The sequence below is a fragment of the Toxorhynchites rutilus genome, chromosome 1 (assembly GCF_029784135.1).
Source record: "Toxorhynchites rutilus septentrionalis strain SRP chromosome 1, ASM2978413v1, whole genome shotgun sequence".
Classification (NCBI taxonomy): domain Eukaryota; kingdom Metazoa; phylum Arthropoda; class Insecta; order Diptera; family Culicidae; genus Toxorhynchites; species Toxorhynchites rutilus.
This window is the reverse complement of record NC_073744.1, coordinates 83,374,138-83,388,593: the sequence shown is the minus strand read 5'-3', so window position 1 is coordinate 83,388,593 and position 14,456 is coordinate 83,374,138. Positions and strand designations below refer to the sequence as shown.

General features: G+C 34.5%; 1 protein-coding gene across 2 annotated transcripts in view; it reads right to left on the bottom strand.

Moving 5' to 3' along the window:
• The window catches only part of LOC129763516 (hemicentin-1), a 258,644-nt gene that overhangs the window by 96,744 nt on the left and 147,444 nt on the right, over positions 1-14,456 (bottom strand). The gene's annotated exons all lie outside the window — the stretch shown is intronic.

Genomic DNA, 14,456 nt, shown 5'->3' with positions numbered 1-14,456 from the left:
AGGAATTTTATAGTAAAAGGTAAATTCAACGAGGTCGAATAGAAGATCAATCAATGAACAGTTCTGCGATTGGACCCATGAACTTGCTCATAGTAAGAAAACGTGAATGTTTGAAGGAATTGATAGAATTGAAGGAATTAGTACTCATTATAATTTTTAATCCTCGACTATCATGTTATATGTAGAGAATTGAATCAATTTCGATGATTATATTTGTATCTCATAAATAATTATGATTGAATTTAGGTAACATGTCTTTCGCAGACTGCAAAGTTCAAAACCCGTAAATCAACAAATAAAACATTAAGATAGGTTCATACTTGAAAATTTCGTTCAAAGCACTAATATGGAAAAATATTGGCAATATTTCAAGAAACTTCAAGTTGCAATGATAACAGCATAATCTGGGTAATAATTATACGAAATCGAACGAACGTAATGAAATGTAACTCGAACTATTTTGTACGCTGTCAAAATTCACATCACGATTGGAAAATATTATTTCGAGAAGGTAACGAGTCACTGCCCAGATCTCTCCGTTGTTTAATTGGACTTAAGTGCAGTTTTTATTACCGGATTGCTATTTGTTGTTTAAGTACCTAACATAAGAATGTCAGATATCCAACAATTTTTCAACTGAGGCATCAATTATTCAAGACGCTTTCAGAAACTCCCCGCAATTCCATTATGGTTTATAAATATGTTATAAATGGACGCCCCAAGTAGGCACTCGTCGGACTTCTGCGTTCTTTATCGAATCCCGTTATCGTTGTAATCTATAATACACACTGTCTATCTACTTTAATTCAATGCCGTAAATCTGCAGGAACGACATCAAAACCAACATCGTGAGATGACCATGGTGCGGCTCTAGCTAATTCATATTTAATTATGTGAACAAGTTGCTCTTTGCTCCTTATAGGTTCTCGAAGTTTGCCTGCTTGGTAGTCTGCGATAAGCTTCCGGTTTCTCACTGGAATATGCTTATGACGAGTCTCTTGTTGATGCCAACCGTTTTATGCTAATACATACGTGAACTCTGCCCTACATGAATGTTTGACGCACTGCTGTTTATTATTTTTAAATTTTCCAAACATATTGCGTCATAAGTTCCGGAACAGGTTTACGGAATTCATTTGTCGACATCTGCTATGTGTCGCATGCTTCCAATATGATTTAGACATACAATTAACTGTGTGCACATAATTATGGTAAACTTAACTTTGACAGATAGAACTATGCGCTAGTCGAAAATGCTAGGGAAAATTGTACATTATTGAAAGTTGAATTTGTGTATAATGAAACGACTACGAGTTAAATTTAATAAACAGTATTTCCATGTTAATTTTTTGATTGAAAAGCTTCCGAGTAACAACAGTAACTCGCAACTAAACGATACGGAAGCCTTCCATATAAAATACAATTTGCTGACAAACATAACATTTATCTCAGTTGAGTGAAGCAGTCTCCTGCTATGTTCGGAAATTGGCAATATTCCCACTCAGTGTTCGGCTTTTCGCCTTTCCATAGTGGATCATTTCCGCTGGATGAAGCCGGAGCTGGAGAGCGTGTAACCCAGCTGACGATGAGTTTTTTTATACTTCCGCAACAATTCTTCCCCCATTCGGAACCAATTGGCAAGGAAAGTTGCTGCCGTAAACGTTCTATGTTCTCAACTAGTTGGAATTATTTTTTGTTATTATTTGAATCCTCCTGGAATACACCTACTATTTGTGTGGGTTTGTTTTTATTTCACTCTCATTGCTAAATAATCTTGCTAGCTGACTAAGCCATAATCTAGGGTATGGAAGTCTAAAACGTTGAAGGGAATGCCTTTTTTCTAAGAGTGTAAACGTTTTACCCTTAGCTTCACTATATTCTCTGGAAGGGCAATTCGAACAATCACAAAAAAGTATGGTTATTGGGAAAGTGGCCAACTAAATCCACAAAAACATGAACAATGTACGTTTTCGTTGCTTTTTCAAATTAAACTCGGTATTTTCGAGAAATTAAATTTTGCTTTTATAATTTATCTTCTGACTGGAGAAGTGCAAATGAACTAGCTTTTTTTTATTTTTCTCATGTTTAACGCAAAAAAAATATCATGATACGCCTCCGGAAAAAAAATATCATGATACAATTTCACATGTTGTCTATAATTCATTTTAAAATATACCGCTTTCCGTTAAACCAGTATCGTTGCATTTATTGTGAAGAAAATGAATAAATTTCAGTTTCAGTATGCCCCCAGAGATCGCGTCCAATCAGTTCAGTTCATAAAATCATTCAGAACTCACTCTATTACATCATACCCACCCAATTGGTTGGATGTAAAACATAACAAAAACTTGACCTTTTTTAACCTTCTTACAAAAAAAAATCGCCTTTGAATACAATGTTGAAAGATGAAGTCCAAGAAGGCCATCGGTGACCCATAATCCTATGACAAAGGACATCAACGTTTCACGAAGGACGTGAGAAGTGATTTATTATGTCGGTCCCCAGTCTGTTGGTTTTTTCTAGGTTGGCTTCGGGTGATTTAGGGTAAAGAAAACACCGAAAAAGTTGTATATTCCATCGCTAAAAGGAAGGGCATCGTGGCTTATTTTTCCTGTCCATTCATTCATAAATTTTGAGTGGCGAGTTGAAAAGAAAACACCATCAATAACTGCCATGACCGCGTAATGAAAAAAAAAACACTTGTCACTGGTCAGAAGCAATCGATATTGAAACTTTCCCTGTAGCTTTCAATCTTTTTTATCGATGAATATGGAAACAATTGTGTTGACATGCTGATAATGCAGCCGTGAGTTACTAAAATTAGTCAATATTGAGAATCATTGGCATTTCTTGCTCATTGGCTTTTATTATGCGAGGTGAATTTTTCTTGTAATCAAAATACAATTCACAATTCACTAGTTGTATGTGTTTTTAGTTGTTTTACTGATTGAGGAAAAATGAACTAGTTAACATTCAGTGTTAACACACGCGTGTACTTCAGAGAAAATAAAAATGAATTTTGGCATTCACCAAAACTCCATTGTTGTTCGATTCACTACACTCCGTTATTATTTGTCACGACAACGTGAATCGATTTGAACATATCTGATTGAAAAGCAGAATGTTAGTACCAACGCAATGATGGAGGCCACATTATGGTTTGTTATCTGAATGCATTGATAAAAAATCAAGTGTTAATTGTTGGTTTCATCGAATAAAATTCTATTCAAATAATGCCGTATCATTACTGGGATTCAATCAGCTTTGGGGATATGATATTTCCTCCTAACCGACCCGATAATGAGCAGGACGAAACAACAATTTCGTTCCTGCACATTGCGAGCTTACCAGCAATTATACTAATCATTCAATTATTTCATATCATTAAAGCATTTTCCGCTCCATCCACCGAAAGTCCAATTATGGAGGAATCATTCCCGTTAATGGATTAGGTAAACTGCATTCGTGACGCATGAAAGGATTTCGTAGAAGATAAGATCGGCAAATTAAAAAATTGATTCTATTTCTATCGCATTGTGTATTAATTTGGTAATTCTCCGTCGGAAATGGGAGTTGATTACGATTACAGTTCTACCAAACAAATACTTTCCAAACGTTTTTTTTTATCCAAAAAGGAAAATTTTTTGCAGTACAGATATGATTTCAGATGAACAAATAAAGACAAGTCACAGGTTTCCATGCATTTATTGAACACTGCAGCTATGTAGAACATCATAAAAAATCGTAACGTAAGATCTCTCGGAGTTATATACCATTACGCATGCATACACTTTGTGTTGTTATTGCAAATATGCCGAATAAACAGGGCAAATCTAATCTGACCGAACAGATTGGGATTGGTTGTTCATCTCACAAGTATTAGATCTTATGATATACCAACATGTAGAAAAATTGTAGGGTAGGGTAGGGCTAGTTGGTCATAGGGGTAAGTTGGTCAGCGACGATATCTTGGAATCTGAGCGCCCAAAAAATTAGCGATCTATGGATTAAAAAATAACGAATTGCTGATGCAATAAAATAAGCAAATTGAAAAAAACTTTTTATTAAGTAGGTTAATAAAACGAACATGGTGTCGATTTTCTCAAAAATCATTCACTGTTTGCGCATTATAAAATTGGTTCTGAAAATGGTAAATAATCACGAAAAAAATCGGTTCTTACATAAAACAAAAGTTTATTGTGTGTATTAGTTTTAAATGTTAATGGAAATCGCTTTTAAAATTACTTTTATTGAATTTTCATGAATATTCTTTTTCATATATAGAGGGGTTAGTTGGTCACACAAATTGCTCGTTTGAGATCAACGCATATACAACTCAGGTATGCCGCGTTTCAATACGCCAGCTATAAACAAATATAGAAAGCATATGTTTTACTGCTAAACCCAGTGTGTTTGCAACGAGACAACCTGATACCAACCACCACACAACCAACATGTAATATAATTGTCATATTAATTTTTTTGCTGTAAAATTTTCATTGAATATAATAAACGCTCACATTCAATATCAGAACTCGCAATAATGCATCGAGTAATGTAGCATACCTGGAGGTTATTTCTATATACTTTGGGGCGAACGGTACAAATGTCATCGAAACAAATGCAAGCAATAAACCGGTTTTGCGCCGTAGGGATGCCAGGTGATTTTTTTCAAATGTTCTCACATGGTACGAGAAAATGTCTTCAAATGTCGTTACCATAATATCGAATAAGTTTTTCACTTAAAAACGGAACTGTGATAACTCTATTTGTTCATTTCAGGTTTTAAGTTTTGTTTGTAACTCAAACCATATCCATGAAACTGATTGTTGAAAAGGTATGTAATCGGAAAACCTTCGATTTGTGAACTGATCGTTCGAAAGATCCAGGTTAATCTATTGTATAGTATAGGCCCAAAATAATAGAAAGGCTATGTCAAAATCATTCGTTTTTTCGAGCGCAAATGAACTAATGTCTTCTAGAGACGGTATATGTTCAGACCGCTCGCTGAGACTAAAGCCCTACTTTTTTGTCCGATATTTCCGGCCAATAGTTAGAATATCATGGATATAATATCTTTTAAAAGTCCACGTACGCTATCATACTGAAATGTCTTCACATATTTCATAATTTCTTCAAAATGTATTCACAAAATCAAATGTCTTCAAAATGAAGACATGTCTTCTGACCTGGCATCTATGATACGCCACAAAGTGTAAGAGAGACAAAATCGCTAGAAAAGATTGCCTGACTAATTTCCAACAACGATGATAATTTGAAATTTTCATCAATTTGTATTTTCACTTGCTGCATGATATTTGTTTTTGTTTCGTTTTAATTTATTTATTTATAATGAAGGACAATTCTAATGGAAAAACGCGTATTATTTATTCAAAAAGAACATGCCTATTATTGATCAACTTACCCCGTGTGTGGGGTTAGTTGGTCAATTTATTCTGAAATATAAAGACGTTGAATAAAAGAAAAATGTCAAATAAATGATTCTCTGGTTATTTTTCTTTGAAAGGGTAAAATGTAAACTTCATTTGGGTACATAACATTCTAACGAAAAACAAACGCTACAAATTTACAACTACAAAGTTATAGCCAAATTTATTCAAAAATGATCAACTAGCCCCGCCCCCTAACCTAATCATATTTATGCATTATATGAACAGCAATGCTGTAGAAAATCACCGATACGACATCGATTGGTGTGTGGATTGATAAGAAAATTCTAGGAATTGGTTTTGCTTTTAAATTGTTACGTTACTGACATGAATAACAACTCAATATATCTAGTATTATTTTTATCAATAATACTTCAGAGTATCTCGATCTTACTACACTCGATAGAAAATTAGAGGAACAGAGTGCGAAGTCGAAAATTTTCAGTGATTTTTGACATGTTGTAACATCGTGAAAAATAAACGCATATCGATGGAGTGTACATAATGTTGATGCTACATCTTCCAGGTATTAGAGTATTTTACGCATATATTTTTATCTTGGTGTGTGTAGGTGTAGTTGGCAACAATATCGGGAAGAAATGGAAAATCTATTTGTGTCTGTTTTTTCAAAGATTTTCTGAACAAACACAATATTTTGCTAGTCAACTCAACAATAAATTCAATCAACCATATCAACCAGCTTTATTTTGGTTCCTAGAAAGCTCTTGTAGGACTTTCTCATACAGAGATATTTCAGTTTGAAGAATTACCTCTTCGTCCTTGATGATGAATTAATCAATAAACAACAATCGCACCGCAAATCGAAAGGCAGTTTTGAGAACTCTGATAAAATCTGCACAAGGATAATTTGTTACTTTGACGGATAAAAATTATTTAAATTTTTTGCATCGATTTCGAAAAAGTGCCAAAAATAGGATTTTTATAGTTCTTTACAAAATCCACTGTAATTCTAATTCTTCCATGCGTTTTTTATGCATACAACCTAAAAGTTGTGGCTTCAAAATTATGTACATTCCATCGATATGCGTTGATTTTTCACGAGGTTACAGCATGTCAAAAATCACTTAAAATTTCCGACTTCGCACTCTGTTCCACTGATTTTTTTTGTCGAGTCAGGCCGCTGAAATTGTGAATGGTGCTAATGGTGCTGATACTGTAACAGTAAAATACGTGCAATTTTTGACATCAAAACACATTGTTAAGCTACCACATATACACAGTTTACATAGAAATGAAAACGATGTTTATTTTTTCATAATCTTGTATCTATCACTGCTTTTTCAAGGAAAAATAACTCCGACCAGTACGACATCCATGCCCAAATTTAATACGGCCGCAAAGGGTTAATATAAGATTAATACGAGCGAGCGAAACAAAAGAAAAATAAGCTTTCCGCATGCTTTGCCACATACACGGCCCAGACCGAGATAGATATTTCTCTCCTTCATGCTCTCCTTTTTACTCTTAGAAAACTCTTTCCAGCTTCATTTTATAATCAGGTTCAATATTATCACGCATTTACTCAACAGCATAATTGGCTATGTGGATAGCGTGGTTGTGAAAACATCCTGGTATTCCAGCCGACCTTGGTTAGATCTCCGTTGACGTCGTTCGGACTTTTGTTTTGGGTGCAATCCCAAAAAAAGATGGAAAGAGGAAAAAGAAAGAGATGTCTGCTTTCATACAAACATTTTAAAGCAAACATAAAGGACAGATGATTTTGTTTGCCCGTTTGCGCTACAAGGCACGAAATGGCACGGATTCTGCCGAAAATGTAATGCTTTCTGACAACTCTAGTTTGGGTGTACGGTCAACAAATGGACCGTTTGAAACTAGCGAATGACCAGAAACGTGCAAAATTGGCCAATAGAGGATTGTTGTGTTCCATCATTCCATCATTCTTTCATTCTTTCATTCTTTCATTCTTTCATTCTTTCATTCTTTCATTCTTTCATTCTTTGATTCTTTCATTCTTTCATTCTTTCATTCTTTGATTCTTTCATTCTTTCATTCTTTCGTTCTTTCATTCTTTCATTCTTTCATTCTTTCATTCTTTCATTCTTTCATTCTTTCATTCTTTCATTCTTTCATTCTTTCATTCTTTCATTCTTTCATTCTTTCATTCTTTCATTCTTTCATTCTTTCATTCTTTCATTCTTTCATTCTTTCATTCTTTCATTCTTTCATTCTTTCATTCTTTCATTCTTTCATTCTTTCATTCTTTCATTCTTTCATTCTTTCATTCTTTCATTCTTTCATTCTTTCATTCTTTCATTCTTTCATTCTTTCATTCTTTCATTCTTTCATTCTTTCATTCTTTCATTCTTTCATTCTTTCATTCTTTCATTCTTTCATTCTTTCATTCTTTCATTCTTTCATTCTTTCATTCTTTCATTCTTTCATTCTTTCATTCTTTCATTTTTTCATTCTTTCATTCTTTCATTCTTTCATTCTTTCATTCTTTCATTCTTTCATTCTTTCATTCTTTCATTCTTTCATTCTTTCATTCTTCATTCTTTCATTCTTTCATTCTTTCATTCTTTCATTCTTTCATTCTTTCATTCTTTCATTCTTTCATTCTTTCATTCTTTCATTCTTTCATTCTTTCATTCTTTCATTCTTTCATTCTTTCATTCTTTCATTCTTTCATTCTTTCATTCTTTCATTCTTTCATTCTTTCATTCTTTCATTCTTTCATTCTTTCATTCTTTCATTCTTTCATTCTTTCATTCTTTCATTCTTTCATTCTTTCATTCTTTCATTCTTTCATTCTTTCATTCTTTCATTCTTTCATTCTTTCATTCTTTCATTCTTTCATTCTTTCATTCTTTCATTCTTTCATTCTTTCATTCTTTCATTCTTTCATTCTTTCATTCTTTCATTCTTTCATTCTTTCATTCTTTCATTCTTTCATTCTTTCATTCTTTCATTCTTTCATTCTTTCATTCTTTCATTCTTTCATTCTTTCATTCTTTCATTCTTTCATTCTTTCATTCTTTCATTCTTTCATTCTTTCATTCTTTCATTCTTTCATTCTTTCATTCTTTCATTCTTTCATTCTTTCATTCTTTCATTCTTTCATTCTTTCATTCTTTCATTCTTTCATTCTTTCATTCTTTCATTCTTTCATTCTTTCATTCTTTCATTCTTTCATTCTTTCATTCTTTCATTCTTTCATTCTTTCATTCTTTCATTCTTTCATTCTTTAGTTCTTTAATAGGAGATAGCGATAGGAGATCGATAGACTACGCATGTTTAGTATGAATGTATTGACAGTCCGATTAGTTCTAAACGGGTTCTCTCGGTTACATTTTCCGGTTTCCCAAAGATAACTCTTCGCAGTTGTGATTGGAGCAATTTCGCAGTTTTAGGTCAGTCACGGAGAGCAACTACGAAGTGTACAATCTACCCAACCTGCAGTTCAAGCTCAAACCATCTTAGTTGAAAAAAAAGGGTTTGTCTACGAAAGCTTTGAAAAACGTTTTTGTATGCTAACACTGTATTTTTCAAACTAAGATAATAATAAATATAATTAACCTTATCAAGCAGCTTCCATTTGATTCCAAGAATGCTTCTGAAGGTAATGTTTTATATTGATACATTCAACCGTATTTTAGTCGATCATTCAAATTTGGAATAAATTAAAGGAGCACTTTGTCGCAAGGTGTACCAGAACTACAAAATCCTAAGTATACCCTTTCAATGAACGATCCTAATCTTGATACTGATGACACTCTCACATATACATGCATTCAAGTTACACAATCGCTTTCTAAAAAACTAAACTCTCAATTGAACCAGAATTCTGATTTGGCACCCTTAAGAAGTTCAGAAAATAGTGCGCCAAATTGTTTCAATATGGGCAGAAATTGCAAGCAAGGTTTTCATTATTTACTCATCCCAATGAGCTACCATTCTTCAATAATAAACCAATTTTCTTCGAATTAGCAACGGACAAAAACTCCCACTGCAGAAAAACTGTGAATAATATTCAGCCAATGATATTAAAAGAGATGCGCAGACACCACCTCATTCAAATCAGCAGAAAAATGTTTATTCCATTTACCATCCAACAACCATTATACACTTTACGGTAGGTCTACTGAACGAAAACCGCTTATGTAAACTCGAATAGTTTCGTGAGTTTCTTGTTTTCATTCTGGCCATCCAGTTTTCTCAGATCGTACTTCGAGGCCATAGGGCAAGTGAACGCGGACAGTATGCGAAAGCTAGAGAGAGCACACAGCTCAACGCTCCCACTACCATCGGCGTTACTTCCTCCATCCTCGTGCCGACGTCCGTTGTAAAGGACAAATGAATATAAAGGTCTTTGAATTTAAGCTCTTGAATAATTAATAATCAACTACTTTTCCATATTTCCTCGTTCCACTGGGCCAACCACAACTTTCGCAAAGCTTGCTCCAGCATCAAGAAAAATGCAGAAACTGAGAACGAATTGAAGTTTGGATGGGTCAACTTTTTTCTTTTTTTGTTCCAACGACTTGAATCGAAGCTTTTTGTTTGTATAATTTGACTGTGTGTCCCACTTTTCACTATTATCGACGAATCAAGCTTTCGTTGAAACATGCCATGAATAAAGGTCATCGTAATTTTTCCATCACGAATCACTGCCAGGTTGATCGGCTAACAAACCATGCGAAATCGAAAGTGACCGAAAACTTTTTCGTAAAACAAAGATGCAATGCGGGTGCTAAGCTTGTTCCAAAACTAGATCCTGCTTGGCCTCATATTGCTTCTATTGATTTTCCTTCCGGGCGATCCTCATTCATTCTCTTGAGCACACTGGCACAAACATACGACATAGATGAATCAAGAAATTAACCGTCGCAATTTGTGAGGATTTTTGTGGAATAATAAAAAAAAATCTCCGAGTACAATTACGAGCCCTTTCATGATTCAACAACCAGCCTGCACTAGTAGTAGCTCTCGAGTTTTAATTCAGTTTTTATTAGCACGGTTGAGTTATTTCCCTCCCTACTTGGTAGACGTGGTAGAGTTAATGAATTCCCAACTCCCCGACATAATGCCGTCACGGATGTGGGAAAAAAGGAAATAGTCGGTGGGCTTGCGGGAACTATTCACTTTTTATGGAAGCTGTACACATAGGACTTGCTCCACGGAGACAGGTAACAGGAACCAAATAAATTTTTAATTCGTAATGGTGGTGCGCTCAATGCCATATCATTGAAAACATTAGGGAAGGTTTTCTAAACTTTCATTACAGAATAAGTTTCATATTAAAGCAACGGAAACGTGTTCACAACATTTCGACCAGGAGAAAAAATGTATGAAATTATAAGATACAGTACTTATTCAATAGTAACTTCTTTTGTTTTTGTTAATTCGTTTATTTTTACAGGCTCAGTAACTTAAGTTTAAAGGAGCCGAATTCTTAAATATAATTTTAAAACTATATATATATAAACAATTTTCTTACATCTATGGTTAGTAAGGTGGAAAACCGATTACTCGCGGTGTACTCGAGTTTAGGAGGGTGACATATTTTTAGGAGAAGGATGGGATATAAGGAAATTGTAACAATGTTGATGAACACTTATTTCTTAAATCTATTCGTATATCTATAGTGTATTTACATTTCAACTTATTCTACTATTTATAGCAAGGGAACGAATTACCCGCAAAGGAAGGAAAGGAGGGTATAAGGATGTAGGGACAATCACACACGAAGATCTATAGCTTTAAGGAAAACATATATATGGGACATGTAATCAAGGTCTAACCGAGCCAACACATCTCTCACCGGCACATTGGGCTGTCTTCCTCGGGCCCGAAGGGAGTTTTCTAAATTCGATCTGGCGACAAAATAGTAACTTCTGTATTTATTAATTTTTTATTTATTTATTTGTTTATTTTTTTTATTTATTCATTTTCGTCAAACACATGTGGACTACATACTTTTATATTAATGTTACAATGTTTTCTTAAGTTAAATATTAATCCTACGGTACATGTTTCTTTTTAGCTGTTTTTTATTCATTGTTGTGTCAATGTCAATGTGCAGTGCTGATTGTATATACGCATTATGCGATTGATAGGAGCGTTGTTTGCATAATTTGTTCTGGATGTTTTGGTTATAATCAAATTGAGTGTTCTTATTTGACGCCCAGATACATAGAAATTTAATTTTCCTAGTAATGCAGCTGGTTGAACTCGTTGCGAATTAGATCATTAACAAAAGAAAGCATTGCAAATTTACGGCGTTCCTGTAGTGCTTGGATGTTTATGAGCACGCAGCGTGCTTCATATGAAGGAAGTGGAAAAGAGGTCCAGCTCAACTTACGGAGTGCAAATAAGAGAAACTGTTTCTGGACTGAACTCAATGTTTTGTTCATGACTACACATTGTCAGTCAATGGGATGAATGGGTTTTTCTTGACATCGATCATAAAAAAAATCGATTTGAATGGAAATTGAACCGGGTACATGATTATCATCAAATTGTATTCGAGAAATAATTGTTAAAAATTCAGAAGCAAAAAAAAATCATAATTACACTCCCTGCTGGGTTTAATTTAACGGGCAGTTCAAACAACGATGAGAGAAAGTAAATCAAATTTTACAGCGAAGTAGAGCTACTGAAAACAGCCTATTTCTTGCGTTATCCTCCTAGGCAAGTGCCATATTTACCTTCGTGCAACGTTAAAGTATCTGTCTTAATTTGATATGCATAGTATGTTTCCAAACAATTCTTCCCCTTGTCTCCACGTCTTCCTTTCTGCGCTGTGTTCACGTATAGTACATGTTGTAAGGAATCAGCAAAAAGGAGTTGATTCTGTTTCCTCACAATCAGCTTACTCAGCAGGAGCGCTGCTCAGCATTCGTCACAAGCCAGACCAGCGGGCATAACTTGGTGCAAAGAAAGCATCTCTTATGCCAGAACTTTATCTTTAGCATGTATTTTCAGAAAGTATGCACCCTGAATCAAGGTGACTCTTGGTAACTTGAAAATACATTCGCCACCTCTATTCCATAATCACAACAAATTCCGGTCACAATGCCATTGTCAGTTTTGAAAATAGTAGTTTCGATTAGAGAGATGAATTTCATTTCTCAGTGTATTTGAAGTGAACAATCGGATGCCAGGAAAAGAACATTGGTGATTTTATGTGCCATCATCGGGTTGAGTAATGAGATTTTTTGAGCGAGATACGAGGTAAATGTCTTTTACAAACTATGTCGCGTTAGCGCTACAGAAATGACGTTGGTCGTTTTTTCAACACAGGACTACGTCTATCTTTAATGGTTTCCCTAAAAAAATCGCCTCGGAAAACAACTGCAGCAATAAAAGTGTGAGATAACAAGTAGACGAGAAATATTCTGACGCGGAAAAACATCATGGGTATAAGACGGTCGATGATACCGTGTCGAGTATTCGAGTTATGATTTTGTGCGCTAAATGTTTAAAACAAAATAGCTATAGTTGTGGAGATTTCTTCAGAAAGTGGTGCAATAGTTTTGAATAGTTTTGAATTACAATGAATGATATATTTCGAAGCAAAGATTGTCCGGGCAAACGTGATTGTGCACGAGTAGCGATGAAGGTGCATATCTGTGGTTGGTGTTGCGAGAAAATCGAAGACCCTAACACAGAAGCAATTGAGTGCTACGGTAAGTGCCATGAAGTAATTCACACTGGTGGTTTTGAGAAAAATAAAGATGCCGTTTTTGTTTGCGATACTTGCCTTTTGTTGAGTGAAAATGGCTTTCGAAATAACCATTATGATGAGTCAGTTAGTAAAATTTTGAACAATATCAAAGAACTCAAATATTTAATTAATTTGGCCAAAAATTTGGAAAACAGAGTAAAAGAAGCAGCGCGATCGGAAATGAGCAATTTAATGAAAAATAATAACAGCTCGGAAGCGGATGCAGAGAAAACTCCTCAGCGGTATAATTGAAGGTCGAATTCCAAAAGAAACGTCGACGTGAGGATAAAACAAATGAACATGAAACAACAAAAAATGTAACACCACTGCTGTTTCAAAGACTCCAGAAAAACGACGATAGAAAATAGGGTTGGATCAAAGACGAACCATAGTAATAAAAATTTGAACAGAAATAAAGTCCTAATTATTAAGATAAAAACATCACATGGATCTGATATAACCAGAAAGGAAATGTTAATCCGAAGGAAATGAACATGAATGGACTGCGAAATGGGAAAAACGGTTCTGTTGTTATTTCTGCTCCAGATAAAAATTTCATTGAATTACCAGTATTTCATAAAACAACATCAAGTTTAATAGTCCCATGTTGATATTCTACGCATAACTGTCCCACCTTGAATTTTTAAATCCGCAATCAAAATTGATGGATTCAAGTGAGGAGAATTTTTCACATTTCATTAGACAATAGTTTACTGCTCATAAAAACCCGGTGTATTGCTAAACTGAATTACTCAAAGCTTCTGGTAAATAAATATGCTAGAAAACTTTGATTGCGTTTTTCTCAGTCGCTTTTTGGAACATGGGACAACTATGCGTAGAACGGCAGTATATTCCTCCACAAATACAATAGGAAAAAGAAATTAGTAGACTACTCTTTCTAGCCATCCAAGAAACCAGTGTATTATACACATGATTTGCTCTATCTAAATGTTGCAGGTTTACGTACACATATCGACGAAGTTGATATGCTAGTATTTAAAAAAAACACCGAAAATACTAGTTGTGGTTGAAACACGCCTAACAGAAATATATGATCTAAATGGATTTAAGTTGATTGAATGTTGAACTGCTTGTCCTGATCCTGCGCATACTGTACCCCTCTATGTATCTCGTTGAGTTTTAAACACATATCTAATGATATAAGTGGAGATAATTAGTTTCTGGCTGTGAAAGTTCATGGTTCTGAGATGTCTGGAGTCTACGATGGTATTTACCATTCACCTACCAGTAGTGACAAAGACTTTTTAGTATTTTTAGAAGATGCATGCATGGAGAAA